This window comes from Ranitomeya variabilis, chromosome 5 (genome assembly GCF_051348905.1).
Source record: "Ranitomeya variabilis isolate aRanVar5 chromosome 5, aRanVar5.hap1, whole genome shotgun sequence".
NCBI lineage: Eukaryota > Metazoa > Chordata > Amphibia > Anura > Dendrobatidae > Ranitomeya > Ranitomeya variabilis.
This window is the reverse complement of record NC_135236.1, coordinates 236,348,885-236,361,689: the sequence shown is the minus strand read 5'-3', so window position 1 is coordinate 236,361,689 and position 12,805 is coordinate 236,348,885. Positions and strand designations below refer to the sequence as shown.

Below are 12,805 nucleotides of genomic sequence, written 5' to 3'. Positions count from 1 at the left end.
AGAAACTACCAGTTAGTAATGAATTTATGTTCAGAAGCATCCATCCTAGGAACCAGCTGCTGTATGCTACTTTTGTACGTTTATATTGTTAGTCGTGTTCTTTGGAGTACATATAGGTTTTGCACAATAAGTGCCCTATTGACAGACTATTGACTCACTTATGCAAACCACAGTCCTGGGGCTCTGAAATCAGACAGCAGCTTGTTCTTTCTCTTTTTTATTCTTGGTTGAAGCATTTCGCTTTTAGAGGAAAGGCGCCCCACCCTTGTCTGTGTAACCCTCCCCCACCTTCTGCAGTCATTCTCACTGTCCCATCTGTCTGTCTAGCCCTTTCCCCCACAGAAAGAAAAAAAAAACCTTGAGTTGAATGGGAGGGAGATCTACACCAGAAACACTGTGTTGATATAATGTGTCCATCATTGTAGTACTGCTAGTTCAGCAGGTTATGTTGTTTTTTTCTTTTTTTTCTTGTTCCACTCAAATAGCCTTACCCCCTTCCTAAAAAAAAAAAATAATAAGTTGGGCGAGCAGTGTAAAATTTAACTCTCTGCTGCCCTTGGTGCCATTGCAGAGGCCGTACTACCAAGATAAAATCTCTCACATTTCCGCAGCACTGACAGCCAAGCAGGAGCTACACAAAGCTCATGTGTAATGCCACCCTTGGTAAAAACTGCAGCAAACTCACAGCAAAAAGTTACTGGTATGTCTTGGAATAGTTAGGGTATGTTCACACAATATTTTCAGGTGGATTTGTTGCAGGTCAGCCCCAAAATTCTCCTGAAAATGCTCAAAAGAATGAACCTATTCATATCTATTTAAACAAAATTCCAGCTTTCCAAAAATGCCAAGTGATTAAAAGAAGTCACCTTACGATTCTTCTGGCATTTTCTGCTTGAAAAACGCTCCATATTTATAATACAAGTTAACAGGAAGGTTCAAAAGATGCCTGGGTGCCTTTTTAGTTTCTTATTTGTTGATTGAAGTAGAAAAAAAAAAAGTCTCAAACACTAGCAAAAAATACCCACCAAAAACACTGAAAAACTCATATTAAAAAACTGCTGGCGTTCAAAAACATTAAACATGTGGAGGAAAGAACCAAACAATGCTATAAAAAGATGCTTCAGAATAAAACTGCACTCCCTGAAGCGGTTAAGAACCTCTTTGGGTTCGCCCACCAGAAAAAGACCCTAAGGCCGTGTGTCCACGGTAAGTAAACGCTGCTTGTTTGACGCTGCAGCGTCAAACACGCAGCGTCCAGATGTTCCAGCACAGTGGAGGGGATTTTTTGAAATCCCGTGTCCACTATGCGTGGAAACCTGCACGCGGCGGGCCTGCGACTCCGGACATGCTGCGCGTCTTTTCAGATCGCAGCATGTCCGTGCTACCTGTGGCGACGCTGCGTCGCCGCAGGTAATATCACAGGGCCCTATGGCGAGGGGTGCGATGATCCCGGATGTGTACTGTACACATCCGGCATGATCGCGTCCCAGAAAGGGGGCGGGGCTTAGCGCCGAGCGGCGATACCGCCGGCCATCCTGACCATGGACACATACCCTAAGGGTATGTGTCCACGTTCAGGATTGCCTCAGGATTTGGTCAGGATTTTATGCAGGTAAAATCCTGACCAAATCTGCACCTGAGGTCACTGGCAGGTCACCTGCGTTGTCCTTGAGTTTTTTCTGCAAGGACATGCTGCGTTCTTAAGACGCTCCGCATGTGAGTTTTCTCGGGTGTGCCGCATGCGTCTTTTACTGCATAGTGGAGACAGGATTTCATGAAATCCCCTCCACTATGCTGTAACATCTGGACGCTGCGTTTTTTATGCATGCTGCTCAACGCTGCGTCAAAAACACAGCGTTTCCTGAACGTGGACACATACCCTTAAACGGACGAGTGCAATGCGATAAAAAATCGCATTGCACTCAGACCAATGTTCAGCTGTGGGGCAGCTCCCAGCAGCCGATTTTTTGTCGGCAGTTTTCCTCGGTCCGAGACAATCGCAGCATGCTGCCATTGTCACGGACACTCGGCTGACTCTCTGCTCACTTGCACCCATATAATCCTATGGGTGCGAGTGAGACAGCGCACATCACTCGGATATCTTCCAAGTACTGTGCGCTAAACGCGGACCCCGGCAATGGTGGAGATGGAGAAATTAGTTTCTCTGCCTCCTCTGCAGCTGTGCTCCGATCCTCTCTGTGCGAGAAGCTCGGAGCACAGACGCATGACACTCGGCTCCCGCTCACAGCAGAGCCAGAGACAAGGGTCATTAGCATATCACATCCAATGCTCTCGCATCGGATGCAATACGCTAGTGTGACGCCGGCCTTAGAGAACATTCCCACTGTGGATTTGCATGCGATAATCCACTACACAACACACTAGCAGTGTTACCAATAAGGTTTCAAGAAATCTTATTTACACATTTCTCAGAAAATGTGAATCTTGAGGCGGTGTGCCCACAATGGGCTTTTGGCGAGTTTTTGACTCTGCGTATTTTCACATCTTAGGGTATGTGTCCACGTTCAGGATTGCATCAGGATTTGGTCAGGATTTTTCATCAGTATTTGTAAGCCAAAACCAGGAGTGGGTGATAAATGCAAAAGTGGAGCGTATGTTTCTATGATACTTTTCCTCTAATTGTTCCACTCCTGGTTTTGGCTTACAAATACTGATGAAAAATCCTGACCAAATCCTGATGCAATCCTGAACGTGGACACATACCCTAAGGGTGCGTGTCCACGTTCAGGATGGCCGGCGGTATCGTCGGAGCGGCAAAACCGCTCAGCGATAAGCCCCGCCCCCTTCTGGGACGCGATGATGCCGGATGTGTTCATTGTACACATCCGGGATCATCGCACCCCTCGCATAGGGCCCTGTGTTATTCCTTGTGGCGATGCAGCGTCGCCGCAAGGAACACGGACATGCTGCGATCTGAAAAGACGCGCAGCATGTCCGGAGTCGCAGGGCCGCCGCGTGCGTGTTTCCACGCATAGTGGACACGGGATTTCATAAATCCCCTCCACTATGCTGGAACATCTGGACGCTGCGTGTTTGACGCTGCGGCCCCACGCAGCGTCAAACACGCAGCGTTTCCTGACCGTGGACACGTACCCTTACAGTTCCAGCAAAGTGGATGGGATTTCTAGGATCTCATGCCCACTGTTTTTTTTACTCGGCGTAATGTGACCTGCGGTGTGGGTTTCAAATCAGCAAAATAAAAAAGTTTTATGTGCGGATCTTTTCCATTGACTTGCATTAGATTCAGAAAATTTGCAGGTAAAAGACGCACATGCATTTTAGTGCATTTCTGCAACGGAAGCGCATCAGAAAGGCATGTAACCCTTACATGACTGTATCAATAAAGTTTTGTTAAAGCTACATTCCAGGAAGTATCAAAAACAAAGCAGCTTTATTTAAAACATGACACCAACAAGAGACAAAAAAATGCATGTGAAAAAATGCAACTAGCCTAATTTACTTAGTATGTGCAGAAAATCTGCAACATTAAAAACTAAGGCCATGTGCACACGCTGCGGATTCCATTGCGGAATTTTCTGCAGCAGATTTGATAAATCCGCAGTGCAAAACCGCTGCGGTTTTTACTGCGGATTTATCGCAGTTTCTATTGCGGTTTCCTCTGCGGGTTTTCACCTGCAGATTTCTATTGGAACAGGTGTAAACCCGCAGCGGAATCCGCACAAAGAATTGACATGCTGCGGAAAATAAACCGTTGCGTTTCCGGTCGTTTTTTTCCACAGCATGTGCACTGCGGATTTCGTTTCCCATGTTTACATTGTACTGTAAACTCATGGGAAACCGCTGCGGACCCGCAGCTGTGGAAACGCTGCAGCTGCAGCAAAATCCACACCGTGTGCACATACCCTAAAGCTCAATGTGCGAACATAGCCTTAATCAGCACTTTGGATTTGTTACTGTGGATATCACCCTTTGTAATTCATAGGTTGTGGAAATGCCCCTTAGGCGATGTGCACAAGTTGCAGTTTTTTTGCGGTTTTTCGGCCGTTTTCCGCTTAAAAAACGCTTAAAAATGCTGACATTAAGCATCCCATCAATTTAATGCATTCTGGAATTTTTGTGCCGATGCTGTGTTTTTTTCCACGAAAAAACACATTGCGGAGAAAAACGCTGCATGTTCATTAATTTTGCAGATTTTTCATGGATTTGCCGCTATATTATTGCATTGAGAACTTCCAGAAAAATCTGCAAAAAAACCCCGAAAAAAACGCGAGTGGATTTCCTGCGAAAGTAGTCCGGATTTTCTCAGGAAAGTTCTGCAAACTTTCCTGCACGTGTGCACATAGCCTTAAAGGGAACCTGTCACCGCAGGTGGTATGATTAGCATCTGGGGCACAACTGCTAAGTAAAATTACAAAAACCCACTACATTACAGCCTTGGGTAGAAGTGAGAGACACCTCATCTCCTAAGATAAAGGATAATGTGAATAGGGTACTCGATTTCCAAGAAATCTGTCCAGTAGAAAATCCATAATGAAACATAAGGTATCTCTGTAATTGTCAAGATTCAGATGAAGTAACGTGGATAAATCCAGGTGACAAGATACCTAAACCGGAAAAAAACAGAATATAGAGTAAATAAACTAGATTAGATAAGCAGTGAAATAATGTGCAGCGGACCTTAAAGGGGTTGCCTCGTTTGTTCTTCAGAAGCATACTGCTCCTTTGCCTCCTGGCTTCCTGCTTCCCGGGGAGAATGGCGTGCTCCTGAAGACTGACAATTTAGGCCAACAGCATGGCTGAGCTGCTAGCCTGAAATGCACTCCTTGCTGCTAGCCAAGACAGATTTGCCTCTGCAGCATAAGGCCATGTGCACATGTTCAGTATTTGGTCAGTTTTTTACCTCAGTATTAGTAAGCCAAAACCAGGAGTGGGTGATAAATACAGAAGTGGTGATGTCTTTTTATTGTACTGTTCCTCTGAATGTTCCTCTCTTTGTTTTGACTTATACTGAGGTAGAAAACTCACAAAATATGTGTACGTGGCCTCAAAAAACACTGTGACTCTGAGAAGCTGGCTGGATCCAGTGATCACGACAGCTTTGAGCAGCGCTTACAAGTTATATATCACACAACTTTCAAGTGTGGACTCCTTCCTTAGGAAACCAGCAACTGCTGAGGCAAAAGGGTTATACAGTTAAAAATCCCTCCATTTTTGAGAACAGGGAGGATTTTTCATTAGAAATAAAGTGCAAAATTGCCTGTTTTTACAATAACTTAACCCATTACAAACATGAGAATAACCCCCTTTTAAGATTTTGTGTTATAAATTCTTAAAAGTAAGATCTAGAAGTACTTTTCATGTACATGTCTCTAACATCTGAAAGAGGGGAAGTATAAAGACATATGCTGAGGTCGTTACCAATGTGCGTACTGTGACGTACTCGCTCGGTTGGTAACGTAGTCCCCTGTGTTGTGTAATGGCTTCCCTGTGGCTCAGGCTCTTGTCTGCACAAGTTCTTTAGTGTGCAGACTGCTAACCAATAACGAAAACGTACTTTTCACCCGGAGATTTGGGTCCCTGTGACGATGACTCTTTACATTTTTTTATATACTTATTAATAGAGTTCCCCCTAAGCCAGAGATTATTTGCGGTGCACAAGGCACATGATGTCTGCTTAGCTCCACAATAAAGCATTCCATAAATGAAGCAAATGTGTGAAGAACATCAATCACTGCTCCACAAGCATAAAAAGTGCAATAAAAATACCACATGCTTCATGTGAGCAGCATGGCACTTAACAGCCTAACGCGCCAGCTCCATGTCTTCACTGCTCTCGTTGGGCCACAGCTTTCAGCATAAGATTTAGGAGACCGTATCAGTGCTTGTACAACTCCTTAGACAAAATTTTGGATCAATCGTTCTGTGAATCTTTAATTGGTTACCCAATTATGTGATAACTGACAGGTTTCAACAATAGTCATCACTGATGCATTATGTTTTGTGTGTTATTTTAACATTTTTTCAACACTTTTAAATATTTCAGATATTTAGATATAATAGATCATACACTAAGGCTGTGTGTCATACATACAGTTTTTTTTTCAGACTGCAAATACATTAAAAATGTATTTTTTATATACTCTTTACTTTTAACACTAAACCAGTTTAATTAATTTCTCAGGTTTTAACTTAAGTCTGTAGGGTTTTTGTTTTCTTGTAATATATTATTTATTTTTTATCATGAAAATTATCTTTTTTTATTTCATAGTTAGGCTGTAATAAATGTAAAATTTGTATTACATTTTTTTTTTACTTAGCTTTATTAGATATTAACTCCTACTAGATTACAGGCAGCGAGGGGGTGGCAACAAAACTTTTTAGTGCAAGGAGTTTGTATGTTCTCCCCATGGGTTTTCTCCGGGTACTCCAGTTTACTCCCACACGCCAAAGACATACTGATAGGGAATCTAGATTGTGAGCCCCATCGGGGACAGCGACGGTAATATGTGCAAACTGTAAAGAGCTGCGGAATATGTTAGTGCTGTATAAAAATAAAGAATATTATTATTATTATATTTTTATAAATGGCTTTGGGTATAAGGAAAAAGTTTGTGTATCAATGCACTACTGTAGGATACTTTTAAACAATCCCTGATGTTATTTCTTCTATACATGTAGCTGCATTAAGGGAGTCAAAAGATTTCACAGTTTCCAAACAGAAATTTTGGACTCAGTCCTTAAAGGGAACCTGACAGCTGATACATGCTCTCCAATCCAAGGGCAGCATGTGTGTCAGGAACTCACTGTACGATCTCAGCCAGGCATGTTTGACCCATAAAATTTTTTTTTTAAAAGCGCTGCGGACCGAGCTGCTCTGGAGACTAGTCAGACAGACGGGTACTCGGTGGCTTCTCTCCATCCACTGCCATGAATGGGCAAATGTCTCCCTGCCTGTGTGTATAGGGAGGGACCTGTCACTCCAGGGCAGTGGGCGTGGAGAAGCTGCCGGGGACCCGCCTGCCTGACTAGTCGCCAGAGCAGCTTTGTAACCAGTAGGCTTTAAAACAATGTTTTCTAAGAAATTCTTAAACTGAGATCATATAGCCAGTGCCTGATACATGCTGCCCCTGGATCGGGCACTATGTATCAGCTGGACAAACCATTGTCAATACCACCATCCTGCAGAACAAAATAAAAATATACATACTTACTGGACTGGCGTCACTCCAGCAGTCTCGCTCCTGTCTCTCCATGTTGTGTCACTTGACCGCTGCAGCCAATCAGTTACCGCTGACTGACTGCAGCAGTCACGTGAAATATCAGTGTCACTTTACCATCTGTCCAGGAGGTAAGGCAGGTGCTATTGCGAAGGGCCCGTACAGTACTGAACAACCACTGTAATATCTAAATTGAACAACGCCTTTAGAAAACCTGGTGCGTTTATGTAACGTTTCGGCATGCGTTCATGTAGCATTGCACCCAAATCTTTAGTATTCTTTAAATAGACATTAGATAAAAATCTGTCAGGGCTACAACTGCTGTTCTATAAAGTAGAAATGCCAGTATAATCCGCTCCCTGATAAATTGCTGAGTTCTCCTCGCAGTTATAATAGGAGATTGATTTCATATTATCTCACATCTGAATGTCTGCCAAGACTCACCCGGTGCCTGATACACTAGAAGTATCCTTTCTAGCCACTTGAAATGGTGAGGGGTATACCGACATTTTACGCAGTCTGAAGTTACACGTGGACTGAATTATTTAAAAAATGTGCTGACTTGGTGTCAAATAGGGGCAGCGTTTATTCTTCCACTTTTATGTAATACAGTGGAGCTGGACTCAATGATCTGCTGATAATCATTGTAGCCATAAGGTGACAAATTGTGGTAGCTCATTACAATGTCCATATTCATATGGATGAAAAGCACTAATTTAAGGGGAATATGTCAGCAGGTTCTTGCTACCTCACATGACAGCAGCATAATGTAGGAAAATAGACCCTGATTCCAGTGATGCATCACATAGTTTACTGGGTGCAGCAGTTGTAGCACAATCAAGAGTTTTTAGATGTAGCATGTAACAGCAGAAAAGCTAACCCTGCCCACACCAGGCTCCGTATGTACATTGTCTATAGACAGTGAGCTGCTTATCAGAGGAGGGGGTGGGGTTGGACAACTGCTCACATGAGCACTAGTCCTGGCAGTGATAATGTCCTGGTGATAAAACCTTGATTGTATGAAGACAGCAGCACAAAGCCTAATAAATGACACTGCTGAAATCTGTGTTTCAACTGCTACATTATTCTGTCCTCTAATTACATAGCAAAAACCCGCTGGCAAGTTCCTTTTAAAGAAACATTCCGAATTTGGATATTTTCACCAGCTAGCTTTCATTCAGCATGACGTCGGCAGTCAGGCCCTATCAACAGAGCAGAGTGGAGGAGAAGCAGCTGCTCTGTCAACGTGGCATCACTGGAAACTGCAGAATTACCTGCAAGTGGTCCATGACCGCTCTGAGCCGGCAGAGAACAGCACTGGGCACAACATTCAGGTAATTAGCAACTACACGCCTGTAAGAACTTAGGACCAATAGAGAAAAATAAAATAGTCCTGGATAACAAAATTTGCAGCTTGAAATTAGGCCAGTTTCACACATTGGTGTATCGTTCTCTCATTAGTAGAACCAGCCACACCTAAGTGCACTGCTTCATAGGCATATATAAAGCAATGAGCTTAGGCCTCTTTCACACTTCAGTTGTTTGGTGTCAGTCTAAAACCGCCAGTTTCCTCAAATAACGGATCCGTCATTTTTTTTGGGCGGATCCGTTATTTTCCCATAGACTTGCATTGGCGACGGATTGTGACGGATGGTCGTCAGTTCCATCCGTCATGCGACGGATCCGTCGAAATTTGGCGGACGTTGTCTAGACATAGACGGACATTGAAACGTTTTTTGTCAACGCCGAAATGACGGTTCGCGGCGGATCCGTCGCGTCCGTCATTCCATAGAATGGCCGCCTATGGGCGACGGATCCGTCGCGACCGTCATTTCGGCGGATCCGTCGCCCCAATCCGTTTTTTCAATTGCGCATGCTCCAAAAAGTAGATACTTTTCCCAGACAACCCCCAAGTAACGGATCCGTCAAAAAAACGGATCCGTTAGAACCGTTTTCTCAACAATTGTGACGGATCCGTCGATCCGTCACTATGTCGGAAGTGACTGACGCCAAACAACTGAAGTGTGAAAGAGGCCTTAACGGGAACCAGGTTTTCCCCATATAAAGTACAGCCAGCAGCTGTACACAAACATTGACAGCATTTTAGAATGCTGTATATATGTCCCCAATCCACTTTTCATAGCACAAAAAATATTCCCTATTCTACTCACCTACAGCATGGTCCTGTCCAATGGGCTTTGCTGGTTCTGATCCGGCGCCTCCTCTCTTCTTGTAATCGCGGTCTTGCTTTATGTATATGACACGTCCTATGTCATCCACAGTGTCCTCCATCATGCTCCTGCACTGGTGTATTTCTCTCTGCCCTGCCAAGTGCACAGCGAAGTACTGTAATGAGCGTACACGAGGAAAGGGCAAAGAGCCGTGCATGCGCACTACAGTACTGTTCCCTCGGCAGGGGACAAGGAAGTACGCAGGAACATGATTGAAGACAGTGTGGATGATGTAGGACGCGTTTTCCACACAAAGCAAGAAGGAAGATGCCGATCATAAGAAGAGAGGAGGCGGCGGATCAAGACCAACGACGCCCATCGGACCCGACCGCGGCGGCATAGGTGAGTATAATAAAAGCTGTGGGTAAAAAATACAGAAGTGGTGATGTGTTTCTTTTATACTTTTCCTCTGGTTGTTCCACTCCTGGTTTTGGCTTACAAATACTGATGTAAAATACTGACCCAATACAGATAGTGTTAACACCGCCTTATGCAGAGCGCATTGGGGACTTACATGCAGCATTCTAGAATGCTGTAACAGAGGGCTTATAGGCGCTGGCTGCACTTTATATGGGAAAACCTGGTGATAGGTTCCCTTTAAGTCGGGAAACGCACCGGTCTGGCTGGGTTTCCGATGTGAAAATGGTCTGCTTCTCACAGATATGTAAAACTGGCCTTATGCTTTGTTTTGAATCCTCAATTTTTTGGGAACTGTGATTGTTGCCTTTGAATGAAATGTTCTAGTTTACATCAAGAGTCTTATTTGCTGTCACAATGATTGTTAGCTGTAGATCCACTAAACTAACACTTTTTATAGACATTTGTTAATTTCTATGAAGTTTTCTCCAGTACAACCTAAAAGCCCGCCGGTTGCACGAAAAACCTTGCTAAGATTTTCATGAAATTGTTGCAATATTGCTTTACCAGCTGTGCATTTACGGAGTATGCCCCAGCCCTATAGACATAACAAGTGATCGTGTTGATACATAATTGCAGCAGCAAATCTCCCAAATAAGGAGCTATTGTCTCCTAAGTTGCCTAAGGCCGGAGGAGAGCTAATTAAGTTGCCAAGCCTTTACTGCTGCCAAGGAGTTTCGGGTAGAAATGATATCACTGTATCGTAGCCACCGTGAGCTTGTCCAGCAAATAAATCTTCGTGACACAGTTATGGCATCATTATATCACATGGATAATGGAATATGCATGAATACCATTTAATGTATATTTCATGGCCTCTGAACGGCTACTGGAATTGATGGTAGAAACAGCTGCGTTCTCGCTAATTGACATGGTCTCCGACTTCCGCCAACTCCGCTTTAGTAGAAAAATCTGTCAGTTTAGTTGGCGGGTGCAACAGCTGTGTCTTGGAGCATGTCCTGCACGTTGCCTACCTCGCGCCTTATTATATGCGGTGTGCAGGAATTAGGACTTTGGTCTGAATTTAACATTCTCCTCCGTAATCAGGGACCGCAGCAGTACAGCATGACAGCCTTCCGCCAACTTATCTATATGAGAAAAACAATTTTGTATAAGCTTTTATTTAATTTTTTTTTTTCATTTTACTCTTTTGTTTTGCCCCAAGGCTGTGGGTGCTATCCGGATGGACTTCTATTTCAGGTCTATTTGGACACTTTTCTGCACTCAGGATTCAGTGTGATCAGCATTTGAGGCCCCATTCACAAGTCAGTATTTTTAGATCAGAATTTCATCAGGATTTGTATGTTTCCAAAACACAGAACAGGCGTCCATCTTTCAATTATAGTTTTTCTCTGTAAGTTCCACTCCTGGCTTTGACATACAAACACTGATGTAAAATACCGCTGTGTGAATGAGGCCTAATAGTATTTCAAGCTTATTGCTTGTAAGTGGCATTTGTACATTTTGTATCCTTTCCAGTTGTAGCAATTACAGTTAGTGATATGGGGAAACTTAGAGAAAACTTTGATAGTAAACTGAAACCACATCCTTTTTTAGAGGCAGTATCTGTACCATTATAGGAAGTCGCACGGGTACGTTGAATCCGGAGAATCTGACTGACCGTATTTCTTAAATGCCGCCTAATAATCTGCTTTCTTGGCATCTCTCCTATGTTTACAAATGTAACTGAACAGAACCGGATAGGAGTTACCCAAGACTGCATAATGTGTTTGCTTAGGTGTTATATCAAGAGATTTATTCATGGTCATTAGAAAGGGCAAAATGTGCTGTCAGCAGACAAGGTTGTTTGCTTAAGGTGTGTTCGTGTTCACTTGTGGCATGGCACGAGCGCCAAAGTTAAAAATACGGCAAATCATTTAGACTATGACTATAATAAATGATGACATAGTTAAGTGCTACGATATGATCATAGTAGGTCACTTGTGGCACAGCTTTCCTACATGTTCAGAAAATTATTATAGAAAATATAATCTGTAGGAAAGCAGGAGGTAAAGTCCTGGATGGCAGATATGTGTCCGTAATGTGAGCTGTACCAGTAACACTAGGTTACTGAGAGGATGTAATGTAACTGGATTTTGGACCGGATTTTTTGAGTAAGCAAAAGAACCTGGCTGGGGAAAGTCGACCCTATGATCCAGTCTGGGGTTTACAGGCCTAATAACAGCAGCTGGGATAGCTCAGCAGTGTGGATGGGTTGAGACTGGAGAAAGGCAGAGCTGCTGGTTAGAGATGTGTGCTGGAGCCAGAGAGGTGTTTGTTTGGTGAACGCATTGAATACTAGTGTGAGCTGCTGCTGGGAATACTGAGGTTGGTGAGGCTGCTACATATATGTTACCTATTCATGCTGAAGAAAGAATGTTTTTTTGACGGACAATAAACTACATGGTGTTTTGATATAAAACTGTGCCGTGTGAATCCAATCGGCATCGGAATCCCCTACAAATCATTCACAGTTTTATTACTGTGAGTAAAATTAATCTATTCTACTTAAATGGGTATTCTCTCAAGTTTGGAAGTTATTCCCATGTCCATGGGAGAAGGGATAACTTCTCCATCACTGAGGGTCTGACTATTGGGACCCTCACCAATCTCAATATCTGGGGCACTTCCCTGTGTAAATGGTGTGATGGTCAATCATGCACACTGCTGCTTCTTATGGGAGTATCAAAAATCAGCAGTCCTATTGTCAACTGTCCCATTAAGAATGCATGAGGTGGCAGTGCGAATGATCGACTCACTCCATTTACATGGAGTTATCAGGATTGTGGGGGTCACAGTGATCAGGACGTTATCCACTCTCTCATGGATACGGGATAACTTCCAAACCCTCTTTAAGGGGAAATTTGTGCATTGAAGATTTATTGTAGAAATTTATGAGATTGAGAAATCTATTCTATGGGTTTGTTTCTGCATTGTGTAAATGGATTTCAACAATCA

General features: G+C 43.4%; 1 protein-coding gene across 1 annotated transcript in view; it reads left to right on the top strand.

The window, feature by feature from the left end:
• KLF13 (KLF transcription factor 13) overlaps positions 1-12,805 on the top strand; it is a 116,900-nt gene that overhangs the window by 82,452 nt on the left and 21,643 nt on the right. The gene's annotated exons all lie outside the window — the stretch shown is intronic.